At 42.4% G+C, this 22,322-nt stretch overlaps 2 pseudogenes; both read right to left on the bottom strand.

The window, feature by feature from the left end:
• Nucleotides 1-6,321: 6,321 nt before the first annotated feature.
• On the bottom strand, nt 6,322-8,293 carry LOC121477354 (annotated as a pseudogene).
• A 759-nt stretch (nt 8,294-9,052) lies between these two features.
• LOC121477349 lies at nt 9,053-9,873 on the bottom strand (annotated as a pseudogene).
• Between the last annotated feature and the right edge of the window lie 12,449 nt (nt 9,874-22,322).

The raw sequence follows: 22,322 nt of genomic DNA, 5'->3' as shown, positions 1-22,322 counted from the left end.
GATGACTGAGGACCACGACTTTGTGGAGTCACAGTGGTGGCCCTTCCACACCTCTCATTGTCAGGGTTGGTGTGCTTGTTTGATTTCAGCACAAAGCCAATGCTAACCAGGCTCTCCTTCCTTTTATGCCTCTCAAAGTTAGGAGCATGGAGACAAGTACTGTGAGCTCATTGTCACTTCTCACCTGAGCAACACCCTAGGAGATATCCCTGGTCTAGCAGCTTTTTAAAAATTTCTTAGACTCGTCTAAAACCTAGGGATTAGCCAGTAAGCTTCCTCACATCACAGAAAGAACTAAGGAAGATTTGAAGGAAGAATAGTTGGCCTTTCCACTCTCCTCCTTGGTCTGCTACAGAAACACATCCTGGTGCTCACTTGTCCACCTTTCCCCAGAAACCTGAAGAGTTAGCACAAGGAAAGTGAGAAGACTCTAACTTCCAGATAACCAGAGGGAGATGCACAGACTTAAAAGGCTGAGGGGCTTATTTCAGTCCATGCAGAGTCACCTTTCACATTTCAACGCCCTGGATCTTGTATTCTCGAGGCAGCCCCCTCTCAGATACACTCAACACATCCACTTAAGTAACTCGATTACTCTCGCAGGAGCTTTTACATAATGCACCTCCCATCAGGTGGGGCGCTCAATCATTCAGCACAGGACCCAGCATCTCTCCTCTAATATCACTTTACACACAGCTAATGAACACAGGTTCCCAACAAGTGACTGCACCAGTCAATAAAGGACGGCGCAATCCTACCTGCCCAGGCCGCTGCCGCCGCCGCCTCTGGAACCAATTAGCCTGCTCCTTCCTGGGTGCTGCGGGAATACATTTCCCAAAGTGGTTCTCCTGCTCACCCTGGGGTTATCTTTCTGTCTTCTTCTTCTTTGCAGAGGGCATGCAAAACAGGGGAGGCTGTGGCAGTTCCACTGACAAGCTAGACAAGTTAGCGCTGGGAGCTGGGGATGTGATTTAAATTCACCATCCAATTTCATGGTCTTGATCTAAGCAAAGGGGTCCAGGGTGATTTGGGATGTGGGGAAGATGTGAGGAAGCCCCACCATTCCTGATGCTCTAAAAAAGCAAGGAAGCTGCTGGGAGAACAGGCTGGTTTGTACCTCAGACCCTCTCCTTTTCAGGTCTCATGGTTTGAACTGTTACCTGCAGGTACAGATCCAGGAAGAAATAGAAGTGCATGTTCCCCCATTTGCACTTGTCCTTTCTCCTGCTCTCCCCAGCCATGAAATCAGTTAGTTGTGAAGGAATGGTCCCTGAACTGCAAGTCAGGATGCACTGACAGTCTCTGGCTGGGTGACTTCAGGCAGGAAAGCTTACCAACTTTTTCATTTGTGCTACTGTGCAATTCCTGCTCTGCCTCTTTCATTAGGCTGCTGAGAGGACCACATGATGAAGTCCCTGTGAAAATACTTTGTAAAAGTAGAGCTCTGCATAGATACACAGTGTTGAGTGCTACTTTAGGGAAGCAATGACTAGAAGTCTGCAGATTAGAACTCTGAGTTATTTTCTTCAGCTTTGCTACTTACTATCTCAGGGGCTTTGGATATATCACTTTACCTATATGGGACTCAGTTTTCTCATTGAGAAATTGGGGAAGGTAAAGCCTGCTTCATAAAATTGTTTGAAAATTAAGAGAGGGGCAGCCCCGGTGGCTCAGCGGTTTAGCACCGCCTTCAGCCCAGGACGTGATCCTGGAGCCCCGGGATCGAGTCCCACATCAGGCTCCCTGCATGGAGCCTGCTTCTCCCTCTGCCTGTGTCTCTGCCTCTCTCTCTACCTGTGTCTTTCATGAATAAATAAATAAAATATCAAAAAACATTTAAAAGAGATAATAGGTATATTTAAACACTGTGGAGTATTGTACAAATGGAAGGGATTGTTATTGCCTATGTTGATTTAATCATGGCCTTAATCCAACTCTCCCAGCTCTTGGGTATTTTATTTGCATTTTACTACTTTCTACCAGTTTTTATGCCACTTTTTCTTTAGTTCAAAAAAAAAGTTTTTCCTTTTAGGTTTTCTTTCTTCTTTCTTTCTTTCTTTCTTTCTTTCTTTCTTTCTTATTTTTTAAAAAAGATTTTAAATTATTTATTCATGATAGACACAGAGAGAGGCAGAGGCAGAGGCAGAGGGAAAAGGCTCCCTCTGAGGAGCCCAATGCAGGACTCAATCCCAGGACCCCAGGATCACGATCTGAGCCAAAGGCAGATGTCCAACCACTGAGCCACCCAAGTGCCCTTCTTTTAGGTCTTCTTGATAAGACAATAAGGTTCTCATACAAAGCCTGCATAGGCCAGGTCTGCATTGGGTTCTTCAATCCCATTGAAGGCCTTGTATACAATCACTGCTTAATGAATGCTGTAGACCCATTGAAGCCACTTGAGCACTCAGGTCCATCTTCTGAGTGTTACCACATTTCCAAGAGGGATGCTAGTGGTCTGATTCAAGGGAAGAAAACAAGTGAGCTCAGAGAGATATTCTTTGGTGATTTCTTCTTTCCTTGATATACTTTTACTTTGATTCAACAAATGAGTCTGGTTTGCTAAGCTAACTGTGAAAGCCAGTCACTCATAACAAGTTCTCCCCCAGCAAGGCAGTAAAGTCTTTAGTGATGGGGCTTCATCAAAACTAATGGAATGAGACAAGAAGAGTTATCTCTTGAACAAAAGTTACAATCTCCATTTCAGTCTAATACAATATCTTAAACTGAAAGATGCAATGAGATACAAATACCTTTGTTTTTTCTGGTTGGAAATAACACTTTTGAAACTTTCGGGTTATAAACCATTGCATTTGTATATAGTTTTTTTAAAAAAGATTTTATTTATTTATTTATTCATGAGAGACACACAGAGAGAGGCAGAGACATAGGCAGAAGGAGAATCAGGCTCCCCAGGACTCCAGGATCATGACCTGAGGTGAAGGCAGACACTCAACCACTGAGCCACCAGGTGCCCCTTGTATAGTTTTCAACAGAATGAATTTCCATTGGCATTAGCAATGGTGAGTCTTGGGAATCTTGTACCTGGTGCCTAGAGTGCAAACAGCAACTCTCCAGTTCAATCTTATTAATCACTTAGTTTCTATCAGGTGCAAAGTACTGTGCTGAGTTTTGTGAGAGACACAGAGAAGGGGGAGATATGGTTCCTGCACTCACATTAACTCATATCCACACTGGATCTGAATTACAGGGGAGTAGGGCCTGGAGTAGGGCCCTAGCAATTATTAATGAATGCTTTCTTTTAGTATGTGGGGTCCTAGAATCAAACTCCATAACTTCATGCATCCATGCTTTACTTCTAGAAGTCCAAACCTGAGTCCTGCTTCTCTTCCTGTTTCCTCCACAATGACACTAGCCACAATAATATTTGGCCAGTTTCTGACTTATCAAAGGGATCTCTGTGATGTCTGACAGCATCATTGATGTTGAAAAATCATGGACCAGAGATAGCAGATGATAGCAGTAAAAGGAGACAGGGATGGTTAGGACAGGGAAGGGGGAAAATGTTAGGATCAAGGTAAATTTCTTTTTGGTTGAAGGTAATTTATGTAGTCCTGATCATTTTAAGAAATTTCTCAAGGCTGTGTTGATATGTGTGTATATTTCCCCTTTGCCCTCCTTTATCTCTAAAGTCTTCCAAGATGTCACTGGATAGAGGCCTGTAAATGCCCTTGCAGTCACTATTATAAGCTATTAGATCAAGATTGCAGTGATAAATAGATCCAGGTCCAAAGTTATTTCAATGTTTCCACAAAGACATAACTTCTTTAATTATGAAAGCCCAACTTACTCAAGTCCCTTGAGAGAATTAACAAGGGAAGAGATGCAGTCCAAAGCCAAACCACACTCTGAGTCCTTAATAAAGGCAAGTTTCCATTTGGAGCCAATGGTAGGTCTTCCTCCTTGTGATTAATGTGCAACAAAGTGGATTCCTGTACAGTTGATTCTTCATGGTGTGTGCGTGTGTGTGTGTGTGTGTGTGTGTGTAGAAGACACTCCACAAGGGGAGGGTAAGAAGTGGTGAGATAAATAAACTTTTGATGAACCCTAACACTATCTGGTAATTACCAGGATGTTGTGCATGGGATGTATGAGGGTTTTTCCAACTATATTTTTTTATTTTAAAAATTTTAACAAAGCATTAGAGTCTGGAAAATATAGCACAGGCCTATTTCATTGAAAGGTTTGCAGTTTACTGTTAAATTAAGTATAGCTAAATGGATATAAAGCACATTTGGATTGTGATCCAATCCCCTTGGGCATCTTCAGTGAGAAGGTGGAGGGTGGTGTGTGAAGGATTCAGGAAGGTAGCAGTGATCCAGGCCCTGGCTACCTCCTCCAAATCCCACCCGCATTGCTGCTCAATGGGAGACAGGGGAGAGGTTGTGCTTTCAATGTGCCTAGCCTTAAGTCTGGATTAGTATTTTTTCCTTTTAAACACTTAAAAAATTGACATTTTCAAGTATACACAAAAGTAGAGAGAATAGCTTAATAAGCCCCCATGTTTCTCATTACCCAGCTTCAACAATTACCAACATTTACCAATCTTATTTTATTTATTACAGCCTCCCCCCCATTTTTACATACTTCAAACCAAATCTCAGACATCATGTTTGGTAAGTTGTTAATACTTCAATGTGAATTCACACTGATAACTTAAAAAAAGTGACATACACCTGATACCATTATCAAATTGAATACGAATTTAATAAATAATATTATCTACTACCTAGTTCATATTCAGTTTTGCTAATTGTCTCCAAAATGTATTTTTCCATTTGATTTTTTTGAATGAGAATTTAAACAAGTTCCAACCAGTGCATTTAGCTGATTCTCTTAAATCTCTTTTAATCTATTCAGTTTCCATGTCATTGATTTGTTGGAGAAATTGGTATTTGTATCCCCAGTGGATAAAAATGGTCTTTGGTAGAAGAAAGACCACTGGATAAAACAGCAGGAGACCAATGTTCAAGGTCCAGCTCTGCTAGTAATTATCAGTATGACCTTGGGGTACATAGTTGACCTTCCTAACTCTTAGTTTTCTCATCTAAGAAAAAAAAGAATTTTGATCAGGTCTATGAGACCCCTCCCCCTTTAAAAATATTTATTTATTTATTTATTTATTTATTTAAAGATTTTATTTATTTATTCATGACAGACACAGAGGCAGAGACTTAGGCAGAGGGAGAAGCAGACTCCTTGTGGGAGCCTGATGTGGGACTTGATCCCAAGACCCCAAACTCATGACCTGAGCCAAAGGCAGACGCTCAACCACTGAGCCACCCAGGCATCCCTAAATGTTTCTCCTTTATAGTTCTGCTCTCAATCTATAAAAATCCACCTCTCATAAGGCCTTAAGCCTATGCAAGGTAGCTCATTGTTAGCATGTAATCTCCAATGTGAAATAATCTTAGAAAATGAACTGTTAGCTATAAATTCATAATAATCTTAGAAAATGAACTGTTAGCTATAAATTCATAATAACAAATTTTATAAGAAGAAAAGGCTGTGATTTTATTTTCAGGTTTTTGGAAATAGTTTTCAGGAAAAAAATGACAAGAACACATAAAAAACTTGAAATCATTCATTAAACTATGAACTCTTAACACAGGAAGAGACTTTGAATTCTTCTCCTTCTGAAAGCAGAAACTACTTCCAAAATGTCCCTCACTTAGGAGGGACACATCTTTCCCAAGTGTGATGTACTTCACTTCATAAAAGGAACACAATTTTTAATCATTTAAAACAAAAAAAATAAAATAAAATAGGGAAGGTGGGTCTCTCATGTTATATGCTTTTAGAAAAAGTTCACACCTTTGAAGCAGCTTTGCAATATGCAGAGTACAGTACTGGCTTCAAAAGTTAACGTGACCGTGCACTTGCATTACCTAATGTGAAGAGCTGCTGTCAACTTCATCTATAAAAATTAGCAAGTTAAATTCTTTCAAGTACTTTAATTACCTGTCTTATACCTGGGATAAGGCTGAAACAAAAACAAAATAGAACAAAACAAAAAATCAGCTAACAAAGAGCTGTTAATAAGGAAAAAAACAAAACAAAACAAAACAGCTACCTTTAAAATATTGATTACTCTGAGATGCAATCAAATGAAAATCAATCCTGGATGACAAAACAAATTTCTAATTCCATACATAAGTTCTATTATGCACTGAAAATTTCCTCTATCAGAATATTCTGATTACAATAAAGAGATACATAAAATGGGAACAGTTAGAAAACATGATTATTTGGTTCGTTTCAGGTCTACTGGTCCAGCTGCTGGCCATACAAGTCTCCGGGTTTTCAACGAAGTGTGACCAGTTCTTCGGAAGAGGTAGGGTGAATGGCAACCGTGTTGTCAAAGTCAGCTTTGGTCGCTCCTATTTTTACCACAACAGCAAAACCCTGCAGCATTTCATCACACCCAATTCTTTGCATATGGATCCCAACCACCTTTTCCTTCACAGTGGCACAAACCATTTTCATCACACATTTTGTTTTCCTTTTGGTAACTGCAAGATACATTGGGGTAAAGGTGGTTGAATAGGTCTTCATATTTTCTTTTCCATATTTATAAATGGCCTCATCTTCTGTGAGTCCCACTGTCCCGATTGGGGCGGGGCTGAAGACAACTGTGGGGATGTTGTCTTAGTCTAATTTGGAATCTTCTTTGCATTCAAAAAGTCTATGGGCAAGTTTTCAGCCAGTAGCTATGGCAACTGGAGTGAGAAGAACTTTTCCACACACGTCCCCAACTGCATAGATGCCTTTCATGCTGGTATTCTGGAATTCATCTACTATGATATGACCTTTGTCATCAGTTTGAATCCCCACTTTGTCTAAATTCAGGCTACTGGAGTTTGGGTCCCACCCAATGAACCACAGCAGGCAGTCAACATCTGGAATCATGGTCAAGGTGGGTTTCCTACCAGGAACTGAAGTAATCATGCACAGTTCCAAGCCTGAGGATGTCTGTTTAACTTCCTTGACCTGTGAGTACTTCAGGACCTCTATGCCGGAATTCTCCAGTTCTTCAGTGCAGTTTGAACTGATAATTGAGTCAAAATTTCTAAGTACCTTATCATGCCAGTGACGTCTTTGAACCCAGAGTGGAAAGAATCCCAGCTATCTCTACAGCAATGTAACCTACACCAACGATGACACTACGGCCAGGCAATTCTTTCAGTTGGAAAAATCCATGACTGGTTATTCCTAGGCTGGCACGAGGGATCTGGCTCTCCTGAGATGGGAGGGGATGCCGCCTATGGCAATCAGGATGTGAGGGGCAGTGTATTTGTTCCCATTGACCTCTATTGTGGGCGCAGAATCACACGTGAATGCCGCATGGCCATGGATGATTTCTATATGGGACTTGGTTAGATTATTCTGATAGATGGTTTTCAGGCAACTCACGTAGGCATCACACTTTTCTTTTATAACCTCCAATTGAATTTACTCTCACAACTTTGAAAGCCGTAATCAACGTAATCATGCATGAATTCAGAGTGGACAGCTGTGTTCCACATTACCTTTTTGGGTACACATCCAACATTCACTCATGTGCCGCCCAGTTTGTGGCTCTCCACCACGGCGGCCCCGGGCGCCCAGCTCCGCCGCCCTGTGCGCGCTGGCCAGCCTGCCCCAGCCGCCACCGATCACCAAGTAGTCTAACGAGGCTGCGGCGGCCGGCAGCGGGCGCCGTGCCTGTGGCTCCTGCCTTCACCATTTATTATTTATTTTGAGAGAGAGAGAGAGAGATTGAGAGAGAGAGAAAACAAGTAGGAGGGGCAGAGGGAGGGAGAATCCCAAGAAGATTTTGTGCTGAGCATAAAGCCCATCATGGAGCTCGATCTCAGGACCCTGAGATCATGACCTAAGCCAAATCCAAGAATCAAATGCTTAACTGTGCTATCCAGGATCCCCGAGACTACTTTCTAGACAGCAGAGGAAATAAGACAGAAATGGTTATTATTCTGGGTGTGCCAGACCCTTAAACTCTCTCAACCTCCCTAAAAGGTAGATATTGTTTCTTCATTTGAGCCTGTAAAAAACTAACCAGCTAAATCCAGTCAGATTTCAAAGAAGATAGACCTTCCTCACTAGCTGTGTCTTCTCCCTTGAAGTCTCTCTGAAACAAAAGGGAAGCACTAGGAGTGGCCCATGCAGTCATTTTCCTTATCTCAACCTTTCCTACCTTGTGGAGCACAACCATTGATTCCTCACCCGTGGGCAGCACATGCCATGTCTGACGTTCCTTCATTCTTCTATAATACATTATGGCCTGAGAAGATTCCAGGGCACGGAACAGTAGAGTGGGAAGACCTGAGTAATAATGACTCCAACCCCTTATGCTAGGAACAGATTCCTCTATCACATCCTGGAAACCTCTTTGCCTCTGGGTGGGGGCAGCTCCTTCCAATTCAGTCTAACCACCAGAGGTCTTCCTTACTTGAGATTTTTCCCTTCTGAAATTCCCTGCTACTTGGACTTTGCTCTGCTTTTTGTTGTTTTGACTTTTATTTTGTTTCATTTTAAAAAAAGATTTTATTTATTGATTGATTTGAGAGCGAGGGAGAGTGAAACAGCACAAGTAGGGAGAGCTCCAGAGGGAGAGGGAGAAGCAGACTCCCCGCTGAGCAGGGAGCCCAATGTGGGGCTCTATCCCAGCACCCCGGGGATTATGATCTGAGCCAAAGGCAGAGGCTCAACCCACTGAGCCACCCAGGCACCCCAGTTTTTTTTTTTTTTTAAAGAAACCGTTTATTTTCCATCAACCTCATTTCCACTTTCTGCTTAAGAGTCTGTGGAAGTGGGGGATCCCTGGGTGGCTCAGAGGTTTGGCGCCTGTCTTCGGCCCAGGGCGTGACCCTGGAGTCCCAGGATCGGGTCTCACACCGGGCTCCCTGCATGGAGCCTGCTTCTCCCTCTGCCTGTGTCTCTGCCTCTCTTTCTCTCTCCCTGTCTCTCATGAATAAATAAAATCTTAAAAAAAAATTCTGTGTAAGAACAGTTTAGGAATACTCACTGGTTGTTCCTACTGGTGCAGGGGCCTTGCCGGTGAGGTGGGAGCTAAAGACTTGTCCTCAGTGGTCGGCTGAGCGTTCCAGTCCTCAGGAGGGAACCTTTGAAGGGTCAGAGGGGGCATCTGCACGCCTTCAGACCAGCTTGCATCTGCCAGTCGAGAAGCAGTAAATTTGGGAGCTGAAGCAATCCATTCACCCTGAAACTCCACCTGGCACAGCCTTTACAGCAGGGGCCTACTCTTCCTTTTCAGTTTCTTCAGGATCTCTACGGAAGAGATCCCGCGTGACTTTCAGCGGGAGCGCCTAGGGTGGCGCCACGCATGCGCAGAACGTCCTGCGGGGCTTCACCGCCTGAGCCGCTGAGGTGACACCACCCTGTGGTGGCCTGGGATGGCGCCGCCCTCTTGGCGCTGAGAGTCTGTGTTACACCGGTTAACGTAAGAGCCTCGGTGAAAGGCTGGTGCTCAGCCCCGGAGTCAGTAACCAGTGGAAGACTCGGCTCCGGGGAGGCGCTGCCTGGCTCAGTTAATGAGGTTTCCAGGAGTGAAGCGGCCCATGAGAGGGGTGGCTCTGGTGGGAGCCGCAAACTTCGTGTCAGCACGGCCCACTGGCCACTATCTCTGGAGGATATAACAGTGACATCAGCCAGAAGCTGCCAGCAGAAGCTTCTTTCAGGTCCTCTTCAGATCGATGAGGTAGCGCCATCACTTTTCCTTTCCTAGATGGACTGATCCATTTGGAAGTCAAATTTGATGCCACCTAAGTGGGTTCCTGTTGCAAGGAGTTTGAGAACATCCTCTTTCATTTGCGGGACATCCGGAGCTCCAGACATTGTGGAAGTTTCTCTTTAGTTTATGTAGGAACCCAGAACAGTGCCACATGGACCCCTTTGGTTTTCACATGGCAACTCTGCAGCTGCTGGAAGACTTGATGGTACTTATTCTTGTCTTCTCTGACCAAGGCCCTTCAACACGTACTGTAATGTCAGCTCCTCAGTGCCCCAGCTGCTTTCCCCAGGACATGATCCACTGGCTGATCTCCCTCGCCAAGTGTGGCTCCTGCAGATGGACACGATATTCCAGGTCGGTGACCAGTGTGGAGCAGGGACTCTCGTTGACCTTGTTCTGTACATTACAGACACTGTCCCAGGACAGGCAGCTTTCTTCTATAAAGGACAAGAATGTGGCTGGGAGTTGGAATGTTGGCAGAGCTCAGAACCAGAGGTGGCCTCTGGGAATGGCTTTCAGGAAGTGAATGAGACTGAAATGAGGTAATGGGTGTAAAAGCCACAGACAAGTATAAAATTCCATGAAAATGTAAGGAGCACAGTAGTGTCAGCAGGCTCTTGTGCAATGTAGTAGGGCAGGTGCTAGGAAGCATTGTAATTTGCTCTGGTTCTTATAAGACAGAGATCCTACAGGGTTTCTTTTTTTCCCCACTCTAATTCTAATTGCTACCTTGGACAAGTCCTTTAAACTTTCGGCTGTGCTTTTTTTGCTGCTTGAGACATTATTTTGCTACTAATGACTGTAAGTCCCTCTTCATGTTTCTTCCAATCCCCTCCTCCCACCCGTACTACTGCTGCAGCCCTAGACCCATAGGCAGTTCTGGAAGGGTGTATCCTAGGAACTGGTAATCTTTATCACCTTTCTGTGACCTCCATGACATGTGGGCTGAGCATCCATTTGTGGCAGTGCTGTCCTTGTCAGAGTGGAGGAGGGGGTAACTGTTATTAGCCTCTTACCAAATTCCCTTGAGTCAATGTCAGGCTTCCCTGGCCTGTACTCTATACCTTCTCACTCCACCAGCAGTGGCATGGGTTGGGGGAGGGATGTAAAATACATACACTACTCTTTTCTCTGGAAAAAGGGTAACCCAGGAAGGTTGAAGTGTCCTTGGGTACACTGCCAAGGCCTGCTTCTCCCACAGCATGGGGTTAGGAGAAGGGAATTGGATTTGCTGGGTGACACCCAGAGGTCAGAACAACTCATGACGTTCTCCTTCCTGAGCAAATGTGGTGGTTTCAATGGTACCAATGTTGGGAGAGTACTTCCGTGATGCTAGTGTACTCCGTACCTTCTAAATCAGCCAAACTGTCAACATAAATCATCCTTGCTCCAGACATTTGTTTTTTACCCAACAAAGCCATCAGACTCTCGCCTGAAATTGTACAAGGAAAGTTTAAGACAAGCTCTGTGCAACAAATTCCTTTTCTCCCTGTTTCCTCCCTCTGCTCCTCTTTAGTTGCCATTGTTCAGCAAGGGATTACTGTGCAAACCAGGCAACCTAACCTCTCTTTCACTCAACAAAGAAATTCAGCAATCTCTGAGGCCGTGTCACCTTGCCAGCAGAAACACTGAACGGCAGTAGTGCTGAGAGTCAACACTAATAGCTGACACCAAATTAAACTGCCAGACTCAGTGTGATGTAGCTCTGTCACCTCTTGACATTTCTGATGTGAGTACAGGGGCTTCTGCAGGAAATTCATCAGCTGTAGTTCATGACGCATCATCTTTACATATCTGTCCATCTACATTTGTCAGCAACAGGCAAGCCTCAAATGACTTCAGTGATTGGTATATAGATTGCACTACTTCTAGACATAGTAAACAGGGCTTTAACTCTTGGGGCTCCTTCAGCTCTGCCTTCCTTGCTGACAAGGCCTGGTTACCGGTATTGCCATTCTCCTTGGGGTTTGGGTGGTGATTGACAAAGGCTGATTAAGAAGACCCCCTTTCTTCTCTCCCACTAACCAGGATCTCAGATTTGTTACATCTTTCCAAGTTAGCTATTCTGTGGATGCACCTGCTCTCTGATGTATATTTCTAGGATGTCACCTAAAAACTCATATTTGCTTGTTAATGGCTTGATTTGCCATTGCTCTGATGGGGAAAATTAGAAATTTAGTACAGGCTTCTCTTGTTAGTCACACTTGTTTGCTTCCCAGTGTAGAATGTCTGATTTTTCCATGCCTTCCAGGCAGATCATTTTAGTATACTAATAGCTGCTAATGTGCCAAGATTAGGGTTTCACTGGCTTACAAATATTTTCAGACCCTTAAAATGCTCACTGGTTGTTACCACTGTAGCAACTTATTTTGCACATTTGTCAGCATCATCAAACTCGTGTATACTCTGAGGAATAAGTTAAGTAGCTTTCCAAGGGGTGCAAATGTGTTTTTTTCCTTGCATGTTTTCCTTCTGTGTTCCTGAAAGAATAGTCTAAAATATATAAACGGTGATGAGGACATGGGAATCTCCAGCTTTTGGTATCTTATTATAAGCTCTATCAAACATTTTTTGGGGGGGGTTCGTTTTTTTAGAAGATTATTTATTTAGTCATTCATTCATTCATTCATTCATTCATGAGAAACACACACGCACACACACAGAGAGAGAGAGAGAGAGAGAGAGAGAGAGAGAGAGAGGCAGAGACACAGGCAGAGGGAGAAGCAGGCTCCATGCAGGGAGCCCAATGTGGAACTCGATCCCGGGTCCCCAGGACTATGCCCTGGGCCGAAGGCGGCACTAAACCGCTGAGCCACCCAGGCTGCCCCGGGGGGTTCATTTTTAGTAATACCACTTTCAATATGCATTTCTGTTGAATGAAGACTATGCATGTTCACAAACCATGTATATGTATTTATTTTTGTTTTCCTATGGAAAATGAACTTTTCTATGGCAAGGATGATACTTTTTTGTTTTTAATGTTTTGCGAGTAGAGCACTTGATGTTACCTTCGTGACTGGGAAGTGCTGTTACATGCTGGCTCATGCAGGCCATTCTTAGGCCTTGAGTAGGTACTACTACCCCTTAGGTTGTAAGGTCATCTGGTAATTGTTCTGTATGGCACCCAGTCACTCACTTGAATTTTGGGTTACTGATGAGGTTTATAGTACATTTGAAGACACCCCTTTGAGGACATCTCTGGTGGTTGTGGTCAGTTTTGAGGCCTTCTTGAAGATGGCAGGCCTAGAGCACTAACAGGACCTAGTAATCTATCCCTAGGTGGAGTTTCTAAGGCAGATGAAATGCCTGTTTAAATTTCTTGAAATAGTCTGAACTTAACTTTAACATTATCTGGAGTGGGTTGGTAGAGGTGGAGATGATGAATAGAAATGAAATAAGATTTCCTAGGAGTTGATAGTGTTGCAGCTAGGTGTTGGATACATGGGGTTCATTAAACTATTTTCTTTTGTGTAGTTTTGAAAACCACCATAGTACAAAGTTAAAAAATGTTAGATTTCTCAAAATGTTGGATTATGTTTGTGAATTGAAATGACATTTAATATCTTGTTAATCTTGCATTGTTTAATAGGTGAATTCATGTCAAGCACCTTTAATATTTATTTTATATAAATCTTAAGAAGTATTTAACATGGGCTCTGTTTTTTCTTAGTACCTCTTGGACTTCTCTCATTTCACAAAACGACTGGTTTTGGTGTCAGACTTAAGCTTAAGTCAGCTCCACACTGCCTAAGGAAAGCCTGACATTTGATATACTTACCTAGGGTATTGTCTGGTACTTCAAGAAAATCAGGCTTCCCCCTCCTCACCCTTCACCCTAGAATTCTCATGACAATTGTGGCTGTAGAGAAGAGGCTTGTGGAGAAGGGAGGCAGAGCTCATAAGATTGCATTCACATGAATCATATTTTTACACATATATCATCCCACTTGAGTTTTATTTCTGTTCTTCAAAGTGCTCTCTTGATTCAGAATGCAAGACACCCATTACCTTTAATAAGGCTGGTCTGTACATCAAGGCAGATCATGTCATGTAAAGGTTTATGGCATAACAGTAAGATTAAATATCTAACACAGTTCACATTCCACATGGGTTTCATGACTTAACCAATATTAAGGAGAGCATGCTTAAGATGAATTCACAGAACACAATGCACGAGACTACAGTCTAATACAGCCAGAAGCAGGAACACATTCCTGCTTACTCAGAACCATTGTGGTGAGGTCAAGACCCAGTGTATGGAGCCAGCCTGAGAGGAAACAGTGAGCAAAGTGGCAGAAAGAATTGCTACAAATATAACGTATAACTCATATCTTAGAAACATTTGGAAAGAGGGTGCTTTGAGGGGACATTTTTGTAAAATGATAGGCATCTCAGCAATGAGACAGCAGTAGGAATCAAATCCCCTTTATATGAGTTGGCTCTGCTTAAATATATATTTGAGATGCATATGAAGTATGCAGGTGGTTAGAATAAGTCATGGGGTAAAAACAAATTGAGACTGGCCACTCAAAGCCATGTTTCAGAGGCTGTGACTTGAAGTGGCTGTGACAAACACTTAGCTCATTCAACTGGGGATTATAATGGGAGTGCTGACAACCCTCACTAATTAGGACGCTCTCTGGCAGCCCTGTAATAGCTGCGGGGAGCTGCTGTCAGTAAACGGTGTTATATTCGGGGGTCATTGCATTTGGTGTCTCTCTGTACCGCAGAGACTTCACTTGCCTTGCTCCTAGCAGTCATCTTGCTTCCAGCTCTTCCTCTAACACCCCAAGGATCTCACTGCCCTTCTCCAAGAGACACAAAAGATTCTGAGCTTACCCGCAGTCTCCTCCACAGCGGAGGGTGAAAGATGACACCTGCAAACACACAAACTAATTATAACCCTATTTAGTTCCTGTGGGTGAATCTCTCCGTCCATCCCCTTTGCCCTTTCCCACATTTAAGTCCTATTTGGTGAGGAGTGAAGGATTATTTCTGGAAACCAGCCTTTCTCCTCCAGCTCTCCCCAGCTGCCCAACAGAGGCGAGTCATCCTGTGGTAATTAACAATCTCATCTTGAGGAGTACGTTTTATGGTACTCTTGGTCAGGCAAATTCTAAATTAGCTCAGTTAAAACGGCTCATAAGACACAATGCTGCCATCCCTATTAACTCCTGGACCTCGGCCAATGCACCATACTATTTTGGGAGCTGGGCTTCTGGCAAAAGGAATCATTACCTAGAGTTTATGTGCAGGAGGAGCAGTGTGGAGAACACAGTCATGGCAGCCTTCTCTCCTTCTGACTTTACTCTCAAGTACTGCAGTGATAAATGAAATGTTAGAAAGCATTGATTGTGGAGAGGGCAGGACACGGGGATGGCGAGGGAGTGCTCAGGGATCTGTCACTGAGGTTACTATGCCTGTCGTCACCCAGGAATGCTGGGGAAGGTCTGCCAGATTTACACTTGGCTTCTTGATGGTCCAGAAGAGGATGGAAGGGCTTTTCCGGATGCCACCAAGAATGGTTTGACCCTCCCATCTGTGTAGAGCAGGATTGAGTGGAGAGAAGCTGGGGGCTCCAGGTTCTTCTCATATAGAACATGACCTTGAGCAAGTCATGTTCTCCTTTTTTGTCCTGCTTCTTTAACTACTAATTGAAGAGGTTGGGCAATATGATCCCTGATGCCCTTCCTGTCTCACATCCTGTGACTCCAGAATTCTCTATGAACCTGTGGAGTCCTGCTGGGTTGTTCTCTTGAGTCTCTGAAAATAAATGTGGGCTCTGTGGGCCCAGGTTTGGTGCCCTCTTTATTTAAATCATGGTTGCCTCTGGTTCTGAAAATATATCTTTCTAAGATTTTTCTACTGGCGACTTTTAAATTCTGGGCTTGGAGGGAGCAAGGCATTCAGCATAAAATAACCTGCTGAGTTATGAATGCAAAGAGAGGAACATTTAACTTTAAAAAGGTATGCAAACAAGCATTTTTTGAAGGGCTTACAATGTGGCAAAGCAGTTTGCCAGGAGCATGTGTGTGTACTGTGGAGATGGGTTCCTGCTATGAACAGGATACTCTTTCTGTCCTTAAGCAGCTTGCGATTTAAGGGAGATCAATAAATAAATAATAAATAAAGGGTGGGGGTTGAGTTTGAGCTGAAGTATACAGCAGAATAACTTGAAACCGGCATGGGAATGGAGGAACAGCTTTTAAAAACAGTAGTGCTAGGGTCCTACCTAGATCTGTGTGGGGCATTTGATGGCTCTTGACTCTGGGCACTGGTATCGCTAATGATTCCACCCTTTATTTCTCTGAGTATAATTTATTAAGCAAGGGAATCTGAGAAACATAATTCAGAGCTTCCTGGACTCTGATATACAGATGGGGATGAGAGAATGACCATCAGAGGGGGATGGAAACGGTCCTACAAATGATGAAGGAAGAGCTTGCATTGGATCCACAGGGAGAGGAGAAGCCACTTTGACATTTTAAAGTGTGGGCTTGTGTGTTCATCATCACATCATCAGAAGAAAGAACTTTGGCAGCGGTCAGAAGGTATGATGGGGGAGATGATCATCCAAACAAAGTTTAATAAACAGATGACAATAGCTTTAGATCACAGAAGATGAGATATACCAGACTTTGTGAAGTTCTGAAGCCAAGACATAAAAGAAAAATTATATCCACGTTGAAAAATATGTACAGTATTTATTTGAAAATAATCATGTACAGATGCAAATACATAAAGTTAAGAAAAAAGAAAGATAACAGCTATCATCTACTAAATGTTTATTAAATGTGAGCATGTTTTACTTACTTTACATATTATCTCATTTATTTATTTATTTTTTAAAAGATTTTATTTATTTATTGAGACACAGAAGAGAGAGAGAGAGAGGCAGAGACACAAGCAGAGGGAGAAGCAGGCTCCATGCAGTGAGCCCGACGTGGGACTCGATCTCGGGTCTCCAGGATCACACCCCAGGCTGCAGGCGGCGCCAAACTGCTGCGCCATCGGGGCTGCCCATATTATCTCATTTAATCCTTACAGCAGTCCTAAGTAGTAGGTATGGTGTCCCCATATTACAGGTGAAGCAACTAAGCCTAAGAGCTATTAGGTGACTTGCCTAAGTTACGAAGTTAACAACTATCAGGTTGTAATTAGGGGAGGGTCATTCCTCAGAGTCTAAGCTTGTCTGATTCCAAGTCTTATTCCCTATGCAGTATAACCTGATTTGTTCATGAAACATTATGCTTCTTGTATTTATAATATTTTCCAGTAATTTCTAAGAAAAATATGAATTTTGAAATATTTTAAGGTCAATGGGTAAAAACATTTAAGGTAAGATGTTAATGCAATACGACTGAGACCCAGTGCCCTCCCAATGATTTCTGAAAACCACTGACACAAATGTAATCATCATCATCATAGCTCTTGCCATTAAGTACAAATATCAGAGGACAGACATCCTTTAAGAGCATCCTTTAAAAGGGAGATGAATTTATGCGCCTGAAAGGGGGATGTCATTTTTCCAAGGGAATGAAGGAATTCAGGTGGAGTCTCTCATGTTGAATTTTGATCCAGAGATTTGAGGGAATGTTCCTAACTTCTCTTTTGCCCTCAAAATTTAGAGAGTAGAAGGGGAACTAGAAGAAACTCTTTTGTTTTGTTTTTTAGATTTAAATACAATTAATTAACACATAAAATATTATTGGTTTCAGAGGTAGAGGTCAGTGATTCATCAGTCTTATGTAACACCCAGTGCTCGTTACATCAAGTGTTCTCCTTAATGCCCATCCCCCAGTTGTCCCATCTTTTCACCCCTCTCCCTTCCAGTGACTTTCAGTTTGTTTCCTATGATTGAGAGTCTCATAAGAGACAAAGTATAAGGTTTGTTTCCCTCTCTGATTTCATCTTGTTTTATTTTTTCCTCTTTTTCCCTATGATCCTCTGTTTTGAGAAAACTTTTTTGAAAACAAGTGTTTTTGATGCCTATGTAAAATAGAAAATTTTTTTATGTTAAATATAATATTGACATCTTTGTTTCTTCTCAAATTTTTATTTGATTCACACTGACCTGGAAGAAAATAAAAATGACGTTTCCTAATGTTTGGCAATAGATGGCTTTATTATAATAAAGACCATTAAAGGTAAATTCAATGAGAAATGTGTGATTTAAGTTCATTTTCTCTTAAATTACTGAAAAGTTCTTGTATCTCTCTGTAGAACCTTTTTGACATTGGGTGTTGTAGGTTCCTGGAATGATCTACTTTTTTAGGTTGTGCAGAATTTTCTCTCTAGGGGCTCGGGAACTAGTTTCTCATTTGAAATGATTTATAGGTACCATTTTTATGAGGAAGAGGGAGACCAAATAGCTTCTTTGGGTTTCTTTATGATTTTATTTTATTTTAAAAAGATTTATTTGTTTGTTAATTTGAAAGAGAACACAAGTGGGAGGGGCAGAGTGGGTGTGAAAAGGAGAGAGAATCCACACTGAGGGCAGATCCTGAAGTAGGGCTCAATCTCATGACTCTGAGGTCATGACCTGAGCTGAGACCAAGAGCCAGATGCTCAACCGACTCTAACACCCAGGTGCCCCTTTTTATGCTTTTGTAAAGTGATACCATGTCACACTATGTCCTTTACCATTTATTTTTTCAACCTGTATCAGTCATGGGCTTAGTCATGAAAAATTGAGTTCACTCTGGCTAATTTAAGCAAGAAAGGGATTGATGTTAAGGATATTAAAGCATAGTGAGAAGAAACACATTTGGGTACAGGATTCTAGGAGGATCACTTACACCCAAGTACAGAAACTGGCCTGATGGGAAAACCCTGAATCTGTTGATCACTACATGGCAGGAAACCAAATTTACTGTGAGTGCTAAGGACACTAGCCCTGATGTCCCTTTTGTGCTGGAAATTCTGCTCTGAACTACTGTAGAGCCTTTATGGGCACTGTTGCCTCCAACCCCAAACACTGTATGCTCCTGGCACTCCTCTCCCTGGGAATAAGGGATATCTTTCTCGGCCTGTCTCTTATATTGAACACTTCCAAAATACACTGTTACCTTTGTGTGCCTGATTGGCAGAGCCTAAACCTCAGGTCTGTGTCCTAGCTGCAAGGGAGTCTGTATATTTGTACTTTGGGGAGATTGAGTTTACAAAGTGGGGATTTCCCCTGACAGAGGAAGTCTATTCAAAAGATAATGGGCCCTGTGAATGTGGCAGATGTCACTATGCCATCCTAGGCAATTTCTTGTTTCCAAGTATATGAGGGAGTGGTATGTGGTCAAGGAAAGATGTGAGGAAACTCATTGAGTGGCTCTGTAGCAGATGTTATGGGCATGCTACCCATATTCATTGGAACTTACCATATTTAGGTGCTGCAGCTCTTCTTACTTCTAATACCTGCATCCCTTTGCGCAGGGTGGGATGCTGGTGGAATTAACATCACTCCAGCAGCTGTCACCCAATCACTGAACTGCAGTGGTAGCGGGCTTGATATTTGACCCTTTATGTCTTCCTTGCCTTCCTGGTCTTCCTTCCTCACTTGCCTACTGGCCTTTGGATCTCAAATATACCACCTGTACCTTGTCTTGGGTCTGCCTCAGGGGATCCCACACTGAGATGACCTATTTGCCATAGGTATTCTCATGTTTATTAGGAGTTAATTCTTTCAGTACCATCATGCAATCATGTTTAATGAGAAAAGTGGGGCCCAGTTATCAGTGTGGCTTTGATAGAAGGCTTCGTGCCTCCTCACTGTGAAGTGTGTTGTGGGATGGGCTGCTCCCAGTCAGGGCTGTGTCTCTGGGTTTTCAGATTCGGCCACAAAAGCCCTCACAGTTTCTCTTTGCTGCCCCTCAGGGTATTTCAGGTGACAGAAAATCACTGCTGGGACTGTCCTCTTGCACAAATTGCTGCTAAAATACTTTTAAAGGGTTCAACTCACTTCTCTCAGAGCTCCTCTTTGCTCCTTTACAGGTAGCAGAAGACAAAAGAGAGAGGGTGAAATGGAACATTTTTGAGCCCTTACAATGCCAAAAAAATGTAAGCTCTCTGCCTCCTAAGACTAGATTCTGTTTCAACAGAGGGAGATAATTTCCACTTGGCTCTACAAGAAGAAATAAAGCAATCACCATTCTGTCAATTTTCTAACTTAAAGCTCTTTCTAGTGATTTCATATCCAGCAGTGCCACTGTTGACAGAGCTCTAGCTGGGCTGAGCTACCTGCAAACCTTTCCAAAGTACCTCCATAGGAGCACTGGTGGGAACTCTTTTCTGAGAGAGCCTGTGTGCTTTGAAAAGATTAGGAAATTTCATACGTAGTTTTTGAACATGGAACTGTACCCTTTCAAAGCATGCTTTGTAAGAGTGGCTTGAACACATGGAGAAAGATTACTCTTTTCAAAAGGTGCTGTCTTCCCAGGGCCTTGCTCTCTTCTCACTCCAACTGCTGACCCAACTTTCCACCCCTCCATGTATATATGGGCTTCCCATACTACTGCCCCTTTGCTTTTTCCAGATATAAAAGTCAAACACTCCTAACTGCGGTACCTTTTCTCTGAAAACACTTGACCCACAAGATCCACAAACACTCTGTTTTCAAGTTGTGGAAAATGGAGGCACAGAGGAGAGAAGTGATGTCTTTAGAGTTATTCATGCCACAGAGGGAAGGAGAGCTGCCTTGAAAATGCTCCCTTAAGAATTAGACAGAAAAGCTTTTATACCACTTAGTGCTTGAAAAGAACCACTAGAAGGGGCCAGTGTGGAGGGCACTTGAGGACAAATTCAACAAATACCACAGAATATAAGGTTTGTTTTTTATTTGTTTTTTTCCTTTCTCTAAATTATCCATCAGAAAATAAGGAATTGTCTACAGTCATCTAATCAGTACCAAATTCTGCTGAGTGCCTACTATGTGCTAGATAATGCCCTAGACCAGGAGTCAGCCAACCTTTTCTGCAAAAGGCCAAATAGTAAATATTTTAGGTCTTATAAGCCATATGTCCCTCTCTCCTGTTCAACTCTGCCATTACAAAGCAAAAGCAGCCACAGAGTATACAAATGAATAGGTGTGGCTATATTTTGATGAAACTTTGTTTACAAAAGCTTTATTCCCAAATTTGACCCACAGATTTAAAATCTGAATCCTCACCAGTGGGTATTTGTGGCTTGGGATAAACATTCAGCCACAGTATCATGCATGGACTCAAACCAGGCTTGATGAATGAAGATGGTGTGCTCTGAAACTTGTGTGAAGTGACCTAAAAAATGGCTCTAAAAAGACACTTAGATCAAAAAAGCTTGTGATAAGTCTGAGTAAAATTACTTCAGGTAAAGTGAGATGGTCAAGGAAGAAATATTTATGAATTGATATTTCGATTTTGATTCTGTAAATGTAATTTAAATATATGTGTGAATGAAATTAAAATACTGTCTAAGTAGAAACTTTATTATTTAATTCACATTCTGGAAATTGTATATTCAAGTTGGCTGAAGCACTTTTGGGGGAAATTTTCTTTGGGGGAAGAGGGGAAACTGCCTTCTATTTTCCTCTTCCAAGCTCTCATCATCTCCTCAGTATCTGATTGAGTTTTTCCTGCTCAGACTGTTGCTCTCCCACGCCCCACAGTCAGTTTTCTACAAACCTGTGACAGTCACAGTTTTAAGATGGAGATCAGATCACATGACTTTCCTGCTTGGGACCCTCCTATGGCTTCCCACCACATTCAGAATACTGTCCAAAGTCCTTCATAAGGTGCACAAAGGCCACCACAACCTGGCTCTTACCTCCTCCTCCAGCCCAATTTTCTACTCCATTTCTCCTCCCCTCTCCCTGTGATCAGCCTCATTTACCTCCTTACTGGTTCCTGACTCAGGGCCTTGTATTTGCCCCCTTTGTGCATGGTGCTTTCTCACTTCCTCCAGGTCCTGCTTGAATCCCACCTCTTTGGAGAGACTTCCCTGACTGTTCCATCTAAAGAAATTCCTAGTCATTATCCATCACCTTAATCCACTTCTTTTTCTTCATAGTGTTTACCTACTCTTTGCCTTTATTTTATATATATATATATATATATATATATATATATATATATATATTTGCACATTTGCCAGTCTCCCCCATTGGAATGTAAGCTTTGTGAGGGTTTTGTCTTCTTAAAAAAATGCTAAATTCTTGTTTTAGAACAATGCCTTGCATATTGTAGACAGTCGATGAATATTGAATAAATGAATAAGTGTGTAAATGACTATATGCTATTTATGGAGTACCAGTTATGGGTCAGACATTATCCCTACTTCTTCAGTGTATATTATTATGTAACTTCTCTTGCATATGTTCGTCCATGGGTGATGGACAGTGGACAGAATGAAGAGATCCCACTTTAGTGCAAATAGATTACAAATGTTATTTGAGAGTATAAAATCAATTAAAAGAAAAAAGAATTTTATTTGTCTTGTGAGTCTTCATGTAGCTGTAGTATGGCCTCTGTTTGATCTTGGGTTAAGTCCTGCCTTCTTCAGTTATCTCAGAGCTGATCAGCCTCCC

The sequence above is a fragment of the Vulpes lagopus genome, chromosome 2, assembly GCF_018345385.1.
Source record: "Vulpes lagopus strain Blue_001 chromosome 2, ASM1834538v1, whole genome shotgun sequence".
In the NCBI taxonomy this organism is placed as follows: Eukaryota; Metazoa; Chordata; class Mammalia; order Carnivora; family Canidae; genus Vulpes; species Vulpes lagopus.
The sequence above is the reverse complement of the archived record's forward strand: the minus strand, read 5'-3'. Positions and strand labels throughout refer to the sequence as shown.